Raw genomic sequence first — 21,801 nt, forward strand, 5'->3', positions numbered from 1 at the left:
CGATGCCCGGTGAAACGATCCTGTTCGCGATCTCTGCTGGATCGAACTTGGGAAGAGAAGAAAGGGGTTGTGATCGATTTCGATTCTAGAAGAGGGATTTTTTTCTCTAGAAGGAGGAGGAGAAGGAGGAAGTGGAGGAGGAAGATCGCGTTCCCGAACAAGAGGCGCGGCGAGCCGAGGGGGAGGGGGAGATTGCATATCGCTGGCTGATGAAGGCTGGCAAAGGTTCGAATGCATTCTCCGGTTTCCTTTGAATTCTCGAAAGCGGTATGTACACACACCGCGGATTCTACTTTCTATAAATGGGATTTGTTAATTTGAAACGATGCACGGGCATAATTACACGAGCTCGCGATACTTATAGTTGTAAGTATTTCATCGTCGTATTAAACTCGTAAGCTCGTTATCTCCGCAAAAGGTACGATAGACCCTTGGCTCCGGCGAGAGAGGCGATGTACGGCCTGGGTAGGAGGATCCGCGGAGCGTTTCATAGCGTTTAGTCTTTATGGCGTGTGGTTCTGCAGCCATCTCGAGCTACCTCTTCTCTCTACATTACCCTCCCCCTCCCTCTCCTCCTCTCTCTCTCTCTCACTCTCTCTCTCTCCCTGCGCGCCAAGCAACCTAGCAAGCCTGACTCCGCGCTACTGCGAAACAATGGACCGAAATAAATAGCTCGTCTTTCGTCTTTTGTTTCTTGGGGGCCCATTGTTGCCGCCGTAGATAAGAAAACAAGAGACTCTGTCGGTGTGTTTACGAGCCCCGGCCGAGGCTCCTCGTTGCCGCGGCCCCCTTTTTGCTTCGCCAGGCCGTACCACCTTCTTCTCTCACCCTTCTCGCTCCTTCCTTCTCGCGTCTCGTCGTCCACCGCTCTCGCGATCTTCTCCACCGATCCTTCGCTCCATGGAATCCTCGTCACGCGCGCCGCGCTTCCCCCCTCTCGATCGTCCATCCTCCAGATCCTCCTTCCTCTTCCTCTTCCTCTTCCTCCTGGACGAAACGAGCGGATCGTTTCGAGATTTCGAAACGAATGGGACGAAAAGATTCGACTGTGCACGCGTAACGTACGACACAATATTCGGGGCGAGGCTTATGGACAATGGGAACGGAGAAGAGTGGAGAAACCGGTCGCAGGCATCGAGAGGACATTGTTGCGTTCTCGTTCATAAATACAAGGCGGACGACCGGCCGACCGGTGGCCTTTGGCCGACTCACCCCTTGGATAGTGGACATCGGCCAGTCCAAGTCCCGTTTCACCGAGGGGGGAGCCCCGTTGTTTCGTAAACGGCAAAACTGGTTTGTCCAGTTTTCGCCTTTATACGATCGGGGGTTGGCCGGCCGCGAGTGGACCCAAAAAGAGGAGAGAGAGAGACAGAGAGAGAGAGAGAGGTCCCCACCCGGCCCACCGGGAGGGGAACCATTGCGACGGTCACTTTTTCGTGCTAGTCCAGTCTACCGGTCGGCATTGCCCGCGTCACCACCGATACTTCTTCCGTCCTCGTGTTTCTCGCGTTCCTTCCCTTCCCGTACGATTCATCGTTATCGTTATCGTTATCGTAACGAGAATCCCGAGATCTCGATCTAAGAACATCTTCGAGAGATCGGGGAGAGGGAGAGGGAGAGGGAGGATGGATGGAAAAGGCTGGAAGGAATTCGAAGCCCCTTCGAAGACGGTCGTTACGCCACTTTTCACCCTCTCCACCCTGGAACCCGAGTGTAATTCAAATTCGGTTAATTCCGGTGATTTTTCAAAGTTTCATTAGAGCGGGTTGATGCAAAGGGGGAGGAGGGAGGGGAGGGGGAGAAGCCCCCGCGGGTGAAGTATGGCCCCATACTTTACTCTGCGGTCGGCGAAGGCGTCTTAGGCAACTGGAATCCTGGAATAACAGGACTCGCGATGCGCGGAGAGGGAGGGAGCGAGAGAGAGAGAGAGAGAGAGGGAGGGAGGGAGAGAGGGAATACGAGGTGCGCGTACACGGGAGCGAAGCATCGCGGAGGAACGAGAGAAGAGAGGAGAAGAGAAGGAGAGGAGACGAGTCCTAGAACGAGATTGCCTGGATCGGCGTCCCACGACGAAGAAAAGTGAGCTCGACGCGACGTTCCGACAATCGAGAGAAGTGTCGCGAAGCAGTGGAGAAGAGAGGAAAGGGGAGAAAAAAACGCGCATCGTGACGCGTGGTCGAAGGAGGAGGAGACAGGGGAAAAGTTTGGCCAACTTCCCGAAGAAAGTGGAAACGCGAGTTTCCGTGTCGCTGCACGGTTCGTTTGTAGGGCAAGCGGCGCAATTTCGGCGGGAAGGAGGGAAGAGGGGAGGAAGGAAGGAAGGAAGGAATCGGTGGTCGGATCGCGCACATGACGCGGCATCTGGCCAGCCGCGGATCGCGTACGGTATCGTGATTTTTCTCTCTCTCTCTCTCTCTCCTCTCCATCTTTTCCTTTCTTTCCTTTTTCCTCCGCCCTCCTCTTCTCGCGCCGCTCCATCGCGCGTTACGTGGTTCCTTGGAGCGTCACGTGCCACGGTTCCCAAAGGCTAAATAAGTCACGAGAGGGAAAGTGATTCTGCAATTTTGTTCCCGGAGGGTGATAACCTCCGTGGCGTTTGTCGTGGCGGAGGGTACCCGCCCGCACGCTACGTTTCCACCATTTTTGCCGACGTTGGTAATTGTAGCCAGGCTGAGGAAATTATCGGTGGCCAACTGCTCGTTACTTTCCTCGAGGAAGAAGAAAGATGGAATTATCCTCCCTCCGAGTCGAATTACGCGAAATTGCCATTTCGCCCGCCCGCTCGTTCGTTCCTTCGTTGACGATGATGATAAATGATAAATCGTTGGATCTCAATTAGAGCGCGTTGTTTGTCAAGTCGAGGCAGTAAAATCTCCCTTAATCGTACCACTTCCCCGCGCGAAAGAATCTTGGGAAGCATCATTCCAGAGGGATGGAATTCCCCGTCTCCCCGGACGTGGAGGAGGAGGAGGAGAAAAGGAGGGAATCCTCCCGTTGGAGGGATGGTTTTAATGATTTTTGGGGGCTGGCTTTCTCGAGTGACGAGCGAAAGGAGGGAGGCATTTTTAAGCCTTTGCCTCGGCCAGGAACCCTTCTACTACACGCTACTACTGCTTCTACTACTACTACTCTCGCGGAGCGCTCCTCGCGTAGCTCTTTCACCCCCGGCGAAAGGTTGCCGCGGTCCGGGGTCGGGGGTGGTTTGTTTCGGGACGAGAGAAAGAGATACGGCGAAGGGGAAAGAAAAGCTAGTGGGACGAGGGTGGAGGGTTAGAGGCGGCCCTGCGCGAAAGATGGCTGGCAAAATGGAGGGATCTCTTTCTATTATGCCCGGTCCCTCGGCTTCCCTCTACGCTTCGAACAACTCCCTTATCGATCTTCGAAAAACGGGACATCTCCGACCGGAGAAAACGCCTCTCTCTCTCTCTCTCCTGTCTTCTCTGCCCTTCCAACCTTCCTTTCGTCCGCGTGTTTTTCTTTTCTTTTCTCGCCTCGAGTTTTTTCAAGGGAGGGAGGGAAAGAAAATCCACGCGCTTCGTGTGGACGCGTCGTGCGGTTGATCCAGACTGCGGTTTCCTGCGTGGCGTGAGTGGAAAATCGGCGAGAGGAGGGTGGATTGAAACATTGGCGCATCGAGGACAAGAGAGCGCGGATTGAAAAGCGCGCGGAAAAGAGGAAAAGCGCATTTCCTCTCTCGGTGGACGCTCTCTTTTGGACGCCGTCGGCCTTCCCCTCTCCCTCCCCTTCCTAGATTTCCATTGAACGAGTCCGCGACGAGTCCGCGAAAAATAAAAAAAAAGGGAAAGAGAGAGAGATACTCGAGAAAAGTGGTGGCCGGCCCCACACAGACCGTGGAGGCCGGCGTTGAAAACGCGCGGAAAACTACCGCGTGGCGCGATTTCCCTCCCTCTCCTTCCCTTCCGCGTTGCAACCCAGCGTTGGGCGTTGGATGGTGGGCGGGGGAGAAGGGAAGTCGCCTTCATTAGTAAACTTTCGTTTAAAATTTCTACCGTTCCCCGGCGACCGGGAGGAGGAGGAGGAGGAGGGAGAGGGAGGAGAGAGAGAGGAGAGAGAGGAGAGGAGGCGACGCCGAACAAAAACAAACGCGCGTTCCCGCCCCTCCACCCCAAACTCGATTTTAACTTTCGAGATATAATTAATTTTTCGAGACCGCTCTCCTCGCAACCTCGCTCCCGCCCCCGTGTATCATCGCCGCCCGAGAAAAAGAGGAAACGAAAAGGAAGAACTCGTTATTATCTCGAGATACGAGGCAGCGTAACCCCCGTCGTCGGGGGTTGAATTTTAAACGAGACTCCGTGGCCGGAATCCAAGAACCTCTTTTTTTTTTCCTTCCTCCGCATTCCTTCCACCCGCTTTTTCAACACGCGCGTGTCTCTCTTCCGATTTGTTGCACACGTTTCTCAGTTTCGTTTTCTTTTTCTCTTTGTTTTCTTTTCTTTTTTTTTTTTTTCGTTCTTTTAGAGAAAAATTCGAGAGCGCGAGATATACGCTCGGGATATTCGTGTTCTGGGGGAACAGAAATTTCGCAATTCGCGAGCTATTTTTAATCGTGACGTACGCGCTCGTTGTCTCGGCTACGCTCGGATAGGGCGTGTGCCGTGAAATAAATAGTAACGGAATCCCGTATACGAGCCACCCCCTACGACCGCCGACGTCGTTGCAGCATCGCGCAACGAGAACCCATAAACCAGGGATAACAAGCGCGGAGGAGAGATGAGAAACCTGGCCAACTTCTCCGATGTATCGGATTTCGAAACGTTGAAGATTTCGAACGATTTTTTTTTTCGAGTATTTTCCTCCAGCGCGGTCAATGTCGGTATTTTTTTTTTTTTAATCTTTCCTCGAAGTTGAAAGTCGAGCAAACATTTACTCGGCGGGAGAGAAAGAGAGAACGAGAGGATTATTTGTCGAGCAAAGTTGTTCTTTGATGCGTGGAGATCGGCAAATATTGGAACAATTTCTTCTTGGCCACGGATTTTTCGCGGGGGAAATAAAACGGTGAAAAAGCGATCCAAGAGATGGACGATCTATCCTCGACATTTCCAACATTTTGAAATCCCGCCTTTCCGCGATCTTCTTGACACGCCGTTTCCCCTATCAGTTTCCTGGAAAACGTCGCTCGTGATTTATTTCCCCAACGCGAAATAACGTTAAAGGGAGGATCGCGTGCTGATTTATTCTTCGATTCTTCCCCCGTCCATTTTCTCCTTAATTCTCCTCCAGAAATCGACGTTGCGTATCTTCTACGCGCTTAGCTTTTCCGGAATATTTCGATTTCGTATGTGTAAGGAGATAAGGTTTGTCGAGAGAATTGCGTCCAAAGTTTGCTGAAGAAATCGTGGCCAATAATTTAGAGAGTCTATGCATCGCTTTTCCAAAATACCATATTCCATACCATATTGTGTGTATGAAATGAAGTTTGACGAGAGAATCGTGTCCAATCATCTTTCGATTTCGAATATGTGAAAGTTTGCTGAAGAAATCGTGTCCAATGATTTAGAGAGTCTATGCTTTTCCAAAATACGATATTTTAATTTTGAGCTTCTGAGAAAAGAGAATCGTGTCCATCTTTCGATTTTGCATATATGAAATAAAGTTAAAGGGTCGAGAGAATCTTTCGATTTCGAATATATGAAAGTTTGACGAGAGAATCGTGTGCTACGGTTTAGAGGGCACGCATCACTTTTCCAAAATACGATATTCCAATTTTGCGCTTCTAAGAAAAGATTTGATATTTGACGAAAGAATCGTGTCCAATTATTTCGATTTTGAATGTATAAAAGTTTGCTGAATCGTGTCCAACGATTTAAAGAACCATTTTGCATTGCTTTCCTAAAATATCATATTCCAATTTTGCTCGTATAAGAAAAGATTTGACTAGGGAATCGTATGCAACGATTTAGAGGGTGGGCGCATTGCTTTTCCTTCGATCTTCGAAAATCTTTCGATTTCGCGCGTGTGAGATAAAATTTGGCGAGGGAATCGCGTCCAATCGTCTTTCGCGCGCGCGCGAGGAAGGGTACGGGGGAGAGGATCGCGTCCAAGGGGGCCGGTTATTGGGGCACAAAGGGGGCGGGATGGGAAACGAGAAAACGACGAGGAACGGAAGCGGAAGAAAAGAGGAAAGGAGAGGGGGCGGGGGATGATGCACGCACCTCGTGTGCGAGCTTTCTGCGGGCCTCCGCATTAAAACGAGAGGCGAATTCGAGTCTGGGAAAGTTTTAAATGATTTTCGCCGAAGTTGCCTCGCGAGTTGGTTTATTAGGAAAAGTCAATTTGCCCAGAGAGAGCCGGGCGGACGGGCGGGCGGGAGGGAGGGACGGGGGAGAAAGAGAAAAGGGGTGGGAAAAGGGGCGACTCTGTACAGCGGTTGGCGTGCACGTGGAGAAAAGTCCCGGAGAGTTAAAATTACGACGTTGCCTTTCTCCTTTCGCTCCTAACCTTCGTTCCTCGAAGGGATCGAAGGCCGACTCCGATTCTCTCTCCCACCCCCACCTCGCCCTCTTGTTCGCTCGTGTCGTGTCGCTCGCGAGACACGCGGCTGTGTCGAAGGAAGGAATACGCGGACGAATGTCGAAATGTCGCGCGTCCACATATTTCTCGACGCTCCTCGGACTCGGTTTCGGAAAATTCGCCCTTCGTTGCGAAGTACATAGGCGGACACCTACAGGGGGCGGCTGAAGAAGCTTTTTAAGCGAACTCGTTTTATATTTGACGACGCATCAGCGGCGAGCACACCTGCCGGCACGAGTCGGTGTGTTGGCAGCGTAAACAACCGCCGGGTCCCGGAAAAAGTGGTTGGAAACCGCCGCTTTCCCTCCCCCTCCGTCGCCAACTCGGGCTCCTCTTAACCGAGGAGAGAAGAGGAGAGGAAAGCTGGGACGAGGAGAGAGGCGGAAAGTCGACGAGTCAATTTGACCCATCGTGGCCCATCCCCGCAGTTAACGTGAACGCGACCCGAAGGGACCCCGAGGATGATACACGGGCGCGTAAACACTGGGGGGAAAAAAAAAAAAAAAAAAAAAAAGAAAAGAAGGACGGGTAGGAGCGGCAATTAGACGAGGCGCTCGTTTCAATCTGTCGACTTTGAAAAACCTGGCTACCCTTTAATAACCGGGACAAACTTTACCCGCGCCACGGGTAGGTAGGCGAAAAGAAGGTGGGGTGGCTCGTTACTTTTTAATCGCGGGTAAATATTGACCGCCGGCGTGTGGCGGCGCGTCGTGTGCCTCGGCCCACGTTCCTCGAGACGCGTATTCTTTTCTCGAGAAAGGCGAGAAACATGAGGAGAAGGAAGAGGAGGAGGAGGATTTTTCGACGAGACGAGAGAAAGAGAGAGAGAGAGAATTTCGACGCGAGATCGTTCCTTGTAAAAGGGCAGGGGGGAGGGTATGGACGGATAAAGAGGGAAGATCGAGAAGGAGAGAAGTCCAGGAGCGCGGGTCCACCAGGCTTTTGCTCCTCCGCGAGGGTGGCTCCTCTGAATCAATAAGAACTGTTTCCCCCTCAAATGCCCCCCCGGGTTCCTCGTGGCTGTTCGTTCGTGGCACCCCCCACAGGCCAACCTACCACCTTCAGCTCTGCTCCTCAGTTTTCTCCCCTTTTTCCTTTTATTACCGCGAGGAGTAAGGTGGTTCGAGTGGGTGGCTCGGCCCCGGAGGCACGAGCGGCCATCTTTATTTCTCTCCTACCCTCCACCTCTCCACCCTCTCCTCCTCCTCCTCCTCCTCCTCCTCCTGCGATCCTCTCCTTTCGTCTCCTCCATCTCCATCTCCCCGCTAGCTTGGTCCTACGACCTCCATCCGTCTTGCCTCGCCGAGCTTTCACCCTCTCTCTCTCTCTCTCTCTCTCCCTCTCCCTCCATTCTCTTTCTTTCTTTCTCCGCTCTCTCTCTCTCTCTCTAGTCCCATCTCGCTTCCCCGCGCGCGGAAACTCGACCTTTAGGAAACGAGTGTACGTACCCTCCGTACCCAACCTTGTCTTTCCACGTCTTCTTATTCTTGCCGCCACCCTCCGCCGCTACTTCTTCCACCCGCTTTCCTTCCAACCGCTCGTCCTTTTCTCTTCTCTCTTTGCTGTTTCCACGCTTTAGAATTCGCACACGGGGACCGGGGACGTGGAGGGGGGCGAGGAGGGAGAGAATCGTGCAAGTTTATTCCGCGGAATCTAACCGCGGTTGAAGGAACCGCGCGGAAAGATCGAAAGGGATGCCAGTTGATGAGATTCTAAAGGGAAAATATTCGCGAAATCTTTTCACGTATCGTCTTTCTTGTATCGTATCGCGTGTCATATATTTGGAACGGAACAAAAGTTTCTCTTTTTTCTTTTCTCTCTCTCTCGTTCTTTCGATCCCGATCTCGTGCGAAGGGTCAAGATCCTCGAAGAAGGGAGGACGTACCACAGGTGTCCGCGGTGGATGGAGGACGAGAGAGGATGCATGCGGTTACCGATGGAAAGAGGGATCAAAAGAGGAGAAGAGAAGAGAGCGTGGGCGTAGGGCTGGGGAGAGTGTTGGAGACAGTTGCCGCGGTGTTGCCGGATCAATTTCGGTGGACCGCAGACACAAACTGTTTCAGTGGACTCGATCGAGCGGTTCTATCTCCCTCCCCCCCCCCCTCTCTCTCTCTCTCTCTCCCTTTCTCCGTCCTTTCGTCCCTTTCATCCGCTTCTTTCTCGCGGGCCAATCTGCGCGCGTTTCAATCGGGCGGAAATGTTTTCAGGGCCGGCTATTTTCCGCGGTTCCCTTGTCCTTCGACCAACCACCGTTTCGATCCTTCGTTGAAAAGGAGTCGAGACGATTGGCCGCCGATTGCGGTCCGTTCCCGTGAAACCGAAAGAGAAGAACTCCCTTCCCACTTTTCCTATTTCCTTTCTGAACGTTTTCCGATCTTGATCTCGATCCTCTCGAACGAAGGCGTCGCTAAAGTTCGGGAAAAAATATTTCGCCTTGTCGAAATCGTGAAGGAGAGACGGGAGAGCGGAGAGGCAGCGGAGCGAAACAGCGGGTAATCAACCGTTCTTTATTTCGAGGACGAACCTCTTTGCCTCCAACTGCAAGTACGTATTCGCGTGTCGATGACGGCCTCGTGGACTGTCGCGAATAAAGTAGCGTCGGTTCACAGTCCGCTTTTTTTAATTGAGACGCTTCCGATTTTTCCACTGTCTGATGGAGGAGGAAGTGACTAGCCATCTTCTTCTTCTTCTTCTTCTTCCCCGTTTCATCTCGTCCGTCCCCTTATCGATTTTGCAATTAGCGAGAAAGTAATTCAACCCTTTCAACCGACGATGGAAAATCTACTTCATCCGAGGAGCGAGGACTCGTTCGAAAAAAAAATCCAAGATATTTTCTTCTGGAAAGTCGCGTTTCGCTCGATAAAGATAGATAGAAAGAGAGAGAGAGAGAGAAGGATCGATGCCATAGAAGCGATAGGCTTCGTTTAATATGCATCCATTTACCAACCCGTGGAGAAGACGACGACTATTGGATTATCGGTCTTGTTCGAAGTCGCGAAAGGGTTGCACGAGGGAGACCGCCGGTTCCTTCCAGCCGCGCGAAAAGGGAACGAAGTTCGCCTGGATGAGAGTGAGCGAGTGAGAGAGAGAGAAACGGAGGATGGAGGGAAGCAGGGGAGAGAAGGGAAGGGAAATACTGTCTAAATTCCAATTAAAATTTTCTTCTCTAAAAACAAGTAGATACCGGAGGATGAATAGATAAAACGAAGCGGGCCAGGGGGGAGGCGAGGGACGGGGGATGGTGGTGCGTCGAGCGGGGGGGCGCGGGAGGAGAGTAGTTGTTGGCGAGGGGCGGTTGAACGTAATTAAAGAAGGGGGCGTAACACAGAGTCTTGCAAGCCCCTTCGCACTTATTCCAGATACGGAAAATATAGGGCGGGTAAGCTTCTTGGGACGAGGGGGGTATTATACCTGCGAGGGAGGATGGGTGAGGGGGCGGGGGACGGGGGACGGGGAGGGGGGGGAGGAGGAGGTAGCGAAAGACTCGGTTGTTTCCAGGACATTTTACTCCGTTTCCTCCGGCTGGCGCCTGCTGTCGGCCTCTCAAAGGACGAATTCGAGTTCTCTACCTATTCCACCCCCCTTCCTTCTTCCCTTTTACCTCCTTTCTTCCCTCCTCACTTCCTTACTTCCTTCCTTTCGAGCGCGAAGCAATCCACCACCCACCACCTACGACGCCCCCCCTCCCGGGCCACTCTTGAGAATTTTCCTTGTACACGCGGATTTTCATAAGTCCATTTTCCATTCTTTCGTGTCGAGCCTGTTTGAGAGAAAGGTGAACGATCGTAACCGTACGTGGGTGACCGATATTTCTCCTTAATCATTCGATCCATCTCGTTTTCGAAACGCGATCAGTCCGAGCTCTTTTCGTTCGTTCCATCCCCTTATCCTCTTCCCCTTCCCTCCCAACTCCTCGAGTTGAAACGACGATGGACGAGTGGAAATCGAGTGGAAACGATCCCGTGTCATCGGTGTGCAGGTTACGTCCAGCTAATATGCGTTGGTTGGAACGTTGTTATTTGATTTGTGGCGACGCGTTGCGGAGCGTTGTGTGTCCGATATGCCGAAGACATTGACCTACATCAAACACGTGACACGGTACACGTGATGCGGCACACGTGCGTTCCAAAGACAAGCAAGTCTCATCGCGGTGGAGCGGAGAAGAAGTTCACCTCTCTCTCCCTTTCTCTCTCTCTCTCTATCTCTTTCTCTATTTTTGTTTTTTAATTCGTTTCATCTGAAAAATTGGACGTTTCGATTACAAAACGTCACTTCAGTCGCGGGAAAGTATTATCCCAATTTTCTTTCCTCGAGAATCGTATGGCACCGTTGATTGTGCGCCGAGACAGAAACGCAACAACGTATTATGTTATAACGTTAATCGCGTGAGTTTCGGTCCACGATTTCCCCCGTTCGTTGCAAAAGACGAGGAGCAAAGTTTTGGCGGACACGACTAGGGAACGAGAGGAGGAGGAGGAGGAGGAGGAGGAAAATTGAAGGTGTCGCCAGAGGATTCCCCGAGACCAGAGACAATGGAATGTCGTGTTATTTCACCGACACCGGGGAGAGCGTGTTTCCCGTAGTTTTTCCGAATTATGCGAGCCAGCCAGCATTCACGGGCCTGTGTGCATTCTCGAGGTCTACACGAGCGAGAAAGAGAGTGAGAAAGAGAGAGAGAGAGAGTGCGTCGCATACTCGTCGGCGCATGGTGTCGTTATATCGACGAAGTTGGTGTCGGGTCCAGAAAGGACAAAAGCGTCGGCAGGGGCCGTCCAATTAGCACGTAGCACTGCCTTAGCAGCGTCCTCCGACGTCGAACGGCTCTAAGACGCCTTTTCTCTGGCCGAGGATCGATAGACGTGTGTACGTGTCTGTGTATATAGGTCCGCGGCACCGGTGTGTAGGTGCATAAGCGAAGAACGGCAAAGGGTGGAGGGTGGTAATGCGGGGCGAGGGGGGAGGGGGAGGGCCGGAGAGAAGAGAAGAAGCGGAGAGGCGAAAGAGACGAAAGAGGGTGGAAAGAGTGAGAAACGGCGTGTAACGGCGGGGTGGAGGGAGCGAGAGAGCGCGGTCCGCCCCTCGGAGCTTGATATTTAAATCTCCCCTTTTCTAATTTCTCCCCTCTCGCCGCGCCCGGCCCCCCTTCAGCCCGCCGCCGCCTCTGGTGCTCCGTTCCGCTTGCCCACCCTCTTTCATCCACCCCACACCCACTCCCCATTTCCAACCGGCTCCGCCAGCACCGGCCGCCATCATGAAAATATTAAGAACTCGGGAAAATGGCCGCCCCCACTCGCGAGCTAAGGAAAAGCTTCGCCCTCGCTCTCTCTCTCTTTCCCTCTCTCTCTCTCCCTCTCCCTCCCTCTCCCTCCCTCCCTCTTCTTCTTCTTCCTCCTTCTTCCTTCCTCTTTCTCCCGAGCCTTCTGTCTCCTTGTGTCTCGCCCTCTGTCTTTCGCCGGCAACTTGGTTCTTGCACACCTACGGAGGTTACACGGACGCAACCGCTGGGCACACGGGGGGTTGATACTGCCACCGGCGGTGGTGTGGGGACGGGGTGGGGTGGGACGGTGCACCGTGCCTCCACCGAGGGGAGCTGCAGCCAGACTTTCCGGGCAGAAACTCGTTTTCTCGCCGGCAACTCGCTTCGACCGTCCCCCTCCGCCTCCACCTCCTCCTCCTTCTTCTTCTTCTTCTTCTTCGTCTTCTTCTCGCGACTCGCAACTCTTCGAGACCACCCTCCAAGCGTCCAATTTCTCTTCGCTTCTCGTAGCTCGTTCCACGATCGAAGAATCGAGAGACGGATCCTCCCTCCGACGCTCCCCCGCCGTTTTAACGGAATTTCCAGCCAGCCTTGGAAATTCGTGTAAAAATCGATACGAAAGTAAAGACCGAGGAATAGGATAGGACAACGGAAAGAGAGAGAGAGAGAAAGAGAAAGGGGTCCTCGACTTTCACCAGAATGCAAACGCGGTTAGCGTGGTACGGATGAATGGGGGTATGAGTTTGTCCCACATTCGGCTTCCTCCTTCCGTGCACTCGGGCTTCCTACAGTCCTACAGTGTGTGTGTGTGTACGTGCGTGCACACGCGTGCGTCTCCGGATTACCGCGAGAGAGAGGGTGACTCGGAACACGTGGCGGGGCATGCATATGTACGCGCGCGAAAGCGCGCCAGAGATTAGAACGAAAACGATCGAAATCAGATCGCGTCTATCCCTCATCAACCTGTCCTCTCGATCCTCCTCCTCCTCGATTCCCTCCTCGTCTCATCGAGCCTCTCTCTCTCTTTCTCTCTCTCTCTCATCGAATTCGAAAAAAAAGGAAAGGACGATCTAGATTTTCGGAAGGAAGGGAGATATACATATATATATACATCTTGGTCCTCGCGATCGATCGATCGTCGCTTCGAAACGGATGTCGTTGCCACCGCTCGCGTTTTAATCCCATTCCCATTCCCCCGCGTCTAAGGCGTTACGGGATTACCGACGATCGGAATACGCAAAGAATCTATTCGTTCGGGGGAGGAGGAGGTGGGGAGGGGGTGAGAGAGAGGAGTCCAATCTCTTAGAAATCCGCAGCCGATCCCTTTCAGCTAGCGGCGTAGCGGGTAATACGTCTTCGTCAACGGCGCCATCTTGGCCGGCGAAAAGGGGCGAGGGAGGAGGTGGTGGAGGAGGAGGAGGAGGAGGAGGAGGCGGCGGCTGCGGCGGGGGGAGGGGTGGGGGAGCGATTAAGAAAATGAAGATAGATACTGCGGGATAAAGGAGCCGTGGCGAGGAAGGCAGCCGTGACGAGGAGGGGCGGTGGTAGGTACGCGCTGGCCTGTGCCTTGCCACGATCGGCAAGAAATAGCTCAGAAGAGGGCTTGATCGCGCGGAAGATTTCCACGACGACGGTGTGTAATCGTGCGACACAGCCGCGATCAATTTCGTCCCTTCCTCGGACGGGGTTGCTCGCTTGTGCCGCGGTCGCCGCCAAAATGCCATAGGCGATCGCTTGTCACCGATATACGAATACCGCTTTCCAAGACGGATCGCTCCTATAATTCCGCTCCCCGATCCCCCTACTCCTCCGACCGATCCTCCGATTTTCCCTTCGAAACGCTGTTATACGACGCGATAACGCGATTGGGAAAAGAGGAAAATGTGTCCTCTCTCTCTCTCTTCGAGGAAGAGGAAGAGGAAGAGGCGCGATCGATCTTGCCAGGGGAATAATCGTCCATCGATGGGCGTTTAATCCTTGACATTAAGTCGCGCGACATTTGAAACGCGGCTGGAAATCCCACGGGAGGTATAAGAATAAAAATCAATCGACCTGCGCGACGGGGGATACAAGCGACGCGATAAGTGGATGCGCTCGTGCGGGGGATGGAGGTGGCAGAAGTTGGAAGTTGTTATTCCCCGTCTCGGGGAAATATGCTTGGCTCGCGATTCATCTTTTTACGGGGTACTTAGGCGGGGTTGCCATAGCGACGAACCTGGTGGTATCGGGAGGAATCGTAAAATTAAGTAACGGCAAGATAAGAAAATATTCATCTTGCCTTCCGACCCGAACTCTCGTAGCCGCCACCCTCCCTGATCGCCTAGTTCTCGCACCCGTTCGGGGGCGGGGGAGGGAACGGGTTCTCTCTCCGTATTCCAGGGACGGTGGTGTGCGGCCTGGAGGAAGAGTCGCGCCTGGAGGAGGCTCGGGGCGGTTGGCGGAGACTGGCAAAGTGGTTCGAGCCACCGAAGGGACGTGACGAGGCGCGGGGCGAGGCGATACCGGGGGCGGAGGGGAGCGGGCAGGGGCAAAAATGGATAAAGTTTCGTCCAATCCTCTTCCAAGCCTAGGCATCGGCGCTCGCGGGAGAATTTTCAGATAAACGAGGCCATTTTCTTCCGAATTGCTCTCCTCTCGCCCCGTATCTCCCCTCCTCCCCCGTTCTTTCTATTTTTAAATTCCGTCCAAGGAAATTCTGGAGGAAACGGGGCAGAAACTTTCCTTATCGCGAATCCTCGTTCGTTCGTTCGAAAGAAGAGAATTCTTCTTCGCTCGTCTTCGAATTCGAACAAACGCGGTGATCGTGGAACGATCGAGAAAGAGGGGTCGGGTTAGCGTTATCGTCGCTAACGTTCGACATTAATGTTTTTGTCGGCGGTTTGCGGCCGGGTAGTAAACAACTGATACACCCTCTTAACCCCATCCCTCGCGCTCGTTCAGACACAGGGATGCAGTTCGCCCACTCTCCTCCGCTCATCCCTCTCTCTCTCTCTCCCCCGCACTCGCGCTCTCTTCCACGCCGCTGTTTCGCAACTCGTGCTACTTGGGTGAAACGTGAACGTATACGCGTTACACCGGTTCGTGATTGCCCGTACACCCCCTGTAACGTAATCGTTTCCACTCGAAAAAGAGGCAAAGGTAGAAAGAGAGAGAGAGAGAGGGAGAAAGGGAGGAAGAGAGGAATAAGGAAGAGAGGATCCACGCATCTACACACACGTGTGCGCTAATGGCCTCTTCAAAAATGTCGCCTCTTAAAGCACACCTAGGGTCGGATCGCCTGTCCCCGTCTCGTGAACCACACGCTCGACCAAGAGCCAGCTCCACGAGCCAGCCCACTTTACCCAGGGAGAGGCTAGAGAAATTTTCTTCCACGGGAGTAACGCGAAACTCGTGCCATCCGAAACGCGGTCGGAACGCGCTCGACTATCGCGTTGCAAGCTCCTCACCTGTCCAATTTGCACCACCTCTTCCACCTCCGAGATAATACCTAATAATTCTTTTCCCTTCCTTTTCCTTTTCTTTTTTGGAAAACATGGGGAAAAACGATTCGATCTTCAAAAGTTTACGCGAAAGCATTCCCATCAATCCATCCGTCTCGGTTGGAAAATATCGACGGGTGAAATAAGAGCGTGTTTTCGTCGCCGCTCTAGAGCAGAGAAAGAGGATCCGGGCGAAGTATCGAGGTGAAGGGGTTGAAAACCCGATCACGAAATTCGGTAATGGAGAAAGCGAGCGGGTGGTCGAGCGCGCGAGCTCGGTAGTTTCTCGAAAAGTTTTATGGGCCGAATTTTGAAAGTTGTGCGCAATGGCGGCAATGGTGGTAGGAGGGAGGCGGGGGGCCGGTCTCGCGGAGTTTAAGAGGGTAGTTCGCGTGGCCGTAAATTTTCTCCCTGGTCCCGGTGGTGGTGGTGGTGGTGGTTTCGGAGGGAGGGAGGGAGGTGGAGTTAAGGGCCGCGGGCAAAACGCTGGCGAAGGCTCTCTCGCCTCAGCCACATATCTTTCCACCATCTTCTATCAATAATTCCATCCCCCATCCACCACCCTCTGCACGTGAAACTTGGCCTTGTGCGAACTCGCGCCGCGATAATGCATCCGGCGAAACTTTGAAAAATCCTAGAGAGTCGATTTCGATCGGGTACGTGCGCTCACCCTTATCGAGAAACCAAGAAATTCTCTTAGATTCACCTTACATATATATATATATATATATATACACACATATGCTAACGATTCGTTTGGAGGAAAAAAAAAGAAATGGATGGAAGATGATAGGTACAAAGGCGCGGAGGATGAGTAAAGACAAAGAAAGAGGGAGGAATCGGGGGGGAAGGAAAAGGGGTTGGTTCGTTAGCCGGACGTGGCTGGAGTCGGAAAGTCGGGTCCTCTCTCGCAATCCCTTTCCCTGGACGACGGGAGAACGCACAAGACCCCTTTCTAGCCGGTTGGTGCATGTACTTACTAAGGCGAGGACACTACACTAGTCTCGGGCACGGCTCCCCTCCGGTAGGTGGGTGGGGTGGGTGGTAGGTAGGTGGCCTGTTCGCGCGGCAGCCACCACGGCGGCGGACGTAGTATGCAGATTCGTGAAATAAATGCTCGAAAGTTTCACTATAACTCTGCGCGCAAAATCTCCAGCTCGTCCTGCTATCCCCTCCTCTTTCCTTGACGCCCCCCCTCCCCTCGCCGTTTCCCCGTGGCCTAGAGCAGAGCCCCCCCTCCTTCTTGCCGCCCCTTCGCCGCGCCAGGAGCATCCGCATTATTTAGTGCTTCCGCATAGTCCACGGAAAATGGGCAGGAAAGCTACCGGAAAAACCTCAGGTTGCCTGGTCCGTGGCAAGATGGCTCCTTACCCCCGAATTACATCTCTCTTGCTCCATTCTTCCACTCTCGAAAAATCTCCTTCTCTTTTGTGTTTTACATTTATAATCTGCGTGTCCTAAAAATCCTTCCAAGGAAATGAAGATTAGATTAAATGTAAGTTAAAGAAATAGGAGGTTTTGTAGACGCGTTAGATGAGAACAGGTAAATCCGTATATTCACGTTGGGGAGGAGCAGGTAGAAGAAAGATAGCAGAGGTCGAATCTGGTTACATGTCGATTGTCTGAAAGAAAAAGAAGAAAAAAAAAGAGAGGAAGAAAAAGCAGAAAAAAAGTCGTGTTGCCCGTCCCTGGTTGAGGGGCGAGATTTGCTCATCCCCCGTGAAATCAGGGCAGGGGAAAAAAAATCAGTCGCCCCAGACTTTTTTCTCGCCAGCTTGGCCTTTTTTCCCTTCCTTCTTTTTCTCTCTTTTTTTCCCTCTTTCCCCTTCCTTTTTTCTCGCCCCGGTAAGCCCTCCGATAAACGCGGCCAATAAAAATAACGAGCGGCCACCCGCACGTACACTCCACCCCCTTGTGCCTGTGCTCATTCGCTCGCCGAGCGGGGAGAGGGGCGAGGGAGGGGGAGGTGGTTCGCGGTACGAAAGGGAAGGAGGTTGTTGCTTCAAACCGCAAGCCGCCAACGAGAGGATACGGGACTTTGTACCTATCCTTTCACCCCCCTCCCCCCTTTCTCTCACCCTCCTCTTTGTCCTGATTGTTTTTCTTTCTTTCCCCTCTAGAGAAGATAAAGAGAAAAAGGAATCGGAGGTTCGATCCCGTAACCGCGGATTTTCCAACGATTAGACAAATGCTTTTGCTGGTCGAAACTAAAGTCTCGAGGAAGGAAATGCGAGTCTTACGTGTCGTACTTGTCACATATTCAAAACGACGACGTCTACATCTTGATGGGATTAGGTATAATATAATACACTTAGGTATAATATAATGTAAAAATTTTGCTCGTTTTTCAAATCGTATATTTACGTAGATTAATTACGATTCGATGATTTATAGATTATTAGAATAATTTCGTATTCGCGTAGTTACAACAATTTCGAAAAATATTCCAACTTTCAACGATATGAACGATTCGTACGAAGGTAACGTCGCGAATGAAATTAATATTTACGAATGTACGAATTATATCTGTTCCGTTGCTACGCAGCGCGTGGCGTCAACAGAGGATTATCAACAAAGCGTCTCGAATTGGCGAAGGATTGTTATTCTCGAAAGATTGTTTACGTTTCTTTCTTCCGTTGCTTCGAGGAGAATTTTTCGCTCGAAAATTTTGAAGAAATTTATCGATTCGAGAGAGAGAGAGAGAGAGGAGCGAGCGCGTGATGCGGCGAAATCCCGGCTCGTCGTTTTATTTTGAAAATTGCTGGGCGACTTTGGGGAAGTTGCGGGGGCGGATTTCGGAAAGGCTAGCGCGGATGAAGTTGCCGGTATCCGCGGCGACGAACTTTTCGCGCGGAAACGTACACAATAACCGGCGCGCACACAAGCGCGTTGGCAAGCGTGCAAGTGAGAAGAGGAACGGTGTGTGTTGCACCGTAGGGGTTGCACTCACGTTTGTTCCCAGCCCCTTTCTCTGTGCGCGTGTTCAACCCGCTCCTTTCCATAGACGTGGCAGCCACCTAATCCCGCCGAGATTAAGATAACCCCGAAAAATGTTCAGCTAAGTCGCCAACTTTGTCTGCAAGGCGTGCTTAAAACGTGAGAATCCACCCCTGAAGCGAACGTGCCCCACCTCCGTCTTGAATTTATATCCCGACCAGCCTTGATCGCGCCCTCTCGCGTTTCCCTTCTTACATATTCTTCTCCTTTCTTTTCCTTTTCCCCTCCAATTATCCTCTTTTATCGATTGCGAGTAAAAATCTTCTTCCAACGTTTCGTCGTTTTTCTTTGCAGATTTCATCCCTCTCTAAAGACGCGAAAGGGAAAGGATCGAGGGAGAAAAAGTGAATGAAGGTTGATTCGATACGTTGGAGCTGCAACGAGATTACGTCTACGATCGCAGTTTCTCGATGTGCTCGATGATCGAGGAAAGGGTGTCATCGGTTTGCCGCGTGGACGAAACGTCTTTGAAAAAAATTGCGGCAACTTTTAAAAGTGTAAACTCGTACATTTGCGTGATATTCAACGGTTGATATTCGAAAACGTTGGAAACTTACTGGTTCATTTGTCAAGTGACTCGTGACGCTGCGGTTCGTTGATAATTTCATTAACAATGGCCTGTTCATCCGTAGGGATACGTTGTTATCGATCGAATCACCATGTTGGACCACCATAATGTTCCCGCGTTCTCTCCCCGTAACTTTAATTACATCGTTCGCTTAATATTACCCCCGATCGATTAAACCGCCTAAGAAAAACCTCGCCTCGCGACACGATATTGGACACTATAAATCGAATAAAGCCCAAATACAAATCCGTATCTTCCAACGAATCTTTTTCAAACGTGATACTCTGCTGGAAAGAAATTTCACTTCGGTTTAGACTGGCTGCTTCGTTCATCTCGCACAATCCGATGGAAGAGCCGTGAACTTGAATACTTGAAAATATTATTTTTATTTAAAAAGCTTGGAAAATATCTTCGATTTATAAATCATCTCGCACAATTCTATAGAAGAGCCGTGAACTTGAATACTTGAAAATATCATTTTCATTTATGAAGCTTGGAAAGTATCTTCGATTTACAAATTATGTCGTTCGTAAAAATCAATAAAAATTAACACATTACGGCAAATAAAAACGAATTTAGAATTCTCAATCCAATAGAAGAGCCGTGAACTTGAATACTTGAAATCATTTTCATTTATGAAACTTGGAAAGTATCTTCGATTTATAAATTACGAATCCTCGTTCGTAAAAATCAACAAAAATTAACATCAAATTAACATCACGGCAAATAAAAACGAATTTAGAATTCTTAATCCGATAGAAGAGCCGTGAACTTGAATACTTGAAAATATTATTTTTATTTAAAAAGCTTGGAAAGTATCTTCGATTTATAAATTATGTCATTCGTAAAAATCAATAAAAATTAACACATTATGGCAAATAAAAATGAATTTAGAATTCTCAGTCCGATAGAAGAGCCGTGAATTTGAATACTTGAAAATATTATTTTTATTTAAGAAGCTTGGAAAGTATCTTCGATTTATAAATTACGTCGTTCGTAAAAATCAACAAAAATTAATACATCATGACAAATAAAAACGAATTTAGAATTCTCAATCCGATAGAAGAGCCGTGAACTTGAATACTTGTATAAATAATCATTTTCATTTAAGAAGCTTGGAAAGTATCTTCGATTTATAAATTACATCGTTCGTAAAAATCAATAAAAATTAACACATCACGACAAATAAAAACTTATTTAGAGTTTAGAATTTTCTGTATTGTATTACGTTAATTTTGATATATAGATACAGATTCAGACACAAATACGCGAAAAAAACCAATCAGCATTCCCGCATCCCCTCCACAAGACCTGTTTCCACCGGTGAACCGGCAAACTTCTTAGCGGCTACGGCGAAGAGAAATAGAGAGGGAGAGGGAGGGAAAAGCGCCGTGGACGGGCCGTGAACTCGCGAGAGGGCGAGACCCTCGTCGACATATGTCGCGGTAAAAAATGGCCTCGAAAAAGGGAGGACTGGGGGGGGGGGAGGGGGAGGGGGGTCACCGCAAGGGCCGGACGAGTAATAAAGTAATTTTATGAAGTGGTCGGCGACGTCCGCTCGCTGCGTCGGGGCTCGGCCCCGAGTGAAAAATTGCCCGGGACGCAGGAGAGTCCCCCGCGCCACTGGAAATATCCTCGCTAAACCGCCCTTTAAGTGAAAACATACTGTCTTTCCTTGCCACCGGACAAAAAGCACGAAGGCCCGAAAGGGTTTCCCTTAACGCTCGTTCCCTCTTCCCCTCCCTCTCCCTGGATGAATACACCATAGGCGATCTCCACGCCTCGATCCTCGACCATCGTAACAATCGTCGCGCGTAGCAATTTCGTTCGTTACAACTCCCCGAACGTGGGTTCCGAGAAATCCCGCCGTTCACTTTTTCCCTCCCCAGATTTCCCCTCCATTCCCCTTAATTTCATCCACCGGTTTTCGCCGCTATTATTCATCGGCCGCGAATAAATTCGAACTCCTTCCTCCTTTCCATTTCTTGGGAAACGAAGGTCCCCCCCTTGCCCAACTTGAGCTTATCCATCCGCGCGTTCCCATCCGCGGATGTATTAAATTTAAGAGAAGTTCAGTCGGGGCTGGGGCGAAGGGCAAGTATAATATCGTGGAAGCAACTTGTACGAGCGCGTGTGCGTATATATATATACATATGTGTGTGTATGCGTGTACGTACGTATGGAATCCGAGGGAAAGGGAGGAGGGGAGGGAGGGACCGTCTGGCCCGAGCGGGGGCAGATATAATAAATTAGAAAAAGCCACGGGCCATCCTCTCCTCCCTCCTGTCTTGGCCTCTCTCCCCGCGGCTAAACTTTGCCGGCTATTAGATTACAAGGAGCATCTGCAGAATCTCGGTTGGCGGCCGTTAATTTTCGTTAAAAAGCAAATGGTAGCGCGCGAAGAACCACCCGCTTCGGCTCACCCCTACTTCTCTTCTCTTCTCTTTTCGGCCGAGCCTCCCTCTCTTTCTCTCTCTCCCTGCTTGAGATAAGTAAGTAAGTACGATTTTACACGGTTAGCCGAACGTTAACGCGGTTCCTCCAGACATCCACGAAGATATAACGCCAGACTCGGCCGTTTCGCCGCGAGTCTCGTGTCGCGTGCCGGCAGAGAGAAGCGTTGAGGGTGAGCGGCCCTTCTCCAGGACACAAGTGCACGGGGGATATTTCATCTCGAGGATATTTCGCCGGCCCTCGAGACCGATACTCGCATCCGTGCAACGATGCACAGTGGAGGAGGTCTGCACCGCGAGTGTATAATGCTCGATCGTGTCACGGAGGGGAAATTTATCGCAGGGAGGGAGGAGGGGGGGAGGGTTGGAAACGCCGCTCGAGCTCGATTGGTTTCAGGTGCGACCTTAATATCGACGTGGAAACGCATTAATTAACGCGATGCACGGAAGCACGGCAAGTTTTATAAGCGAGGAAGGGAAACGTTGGAAACAGAGGGGTTGCTCGTCCGTCCC

General features: G+C 51.2%; 1 long non-coding RNA gene across 1 annotated transcript; it reads left to right on the forward strand.

Moving 5' to 3' along the window:
- The first annotated feature begins 1,790 nt into the window (after window positions 1-1,790).
- Window positions 1,791-19,084, forward strand: LOC107965550. The gene is made up of 2 exons (XR_001705629.2): window positions 1,791-2,079; window positions 18,562-19,084. It is a non-coding gene; the product is annotated as an uncharacterized LOC107965550 (long non-coding RNA).
- Window positions 19,085-21,801: the final 2,717 nt, after the last annotated feature.

Source organism: Apis mellifera, linkage group LG14 (genome assembly GCF_003254395.2).
Source record: "Apis mellifera strain DH4 linkage group LG14, Amel_HAv3.1, whole genome shotgun sequence".
Lineage (NCBI taxonomy): Eukaryota > Metazoa > Arthropoda > Insecta > Hymenoptera > Apidae > Apis > Apis mellifera.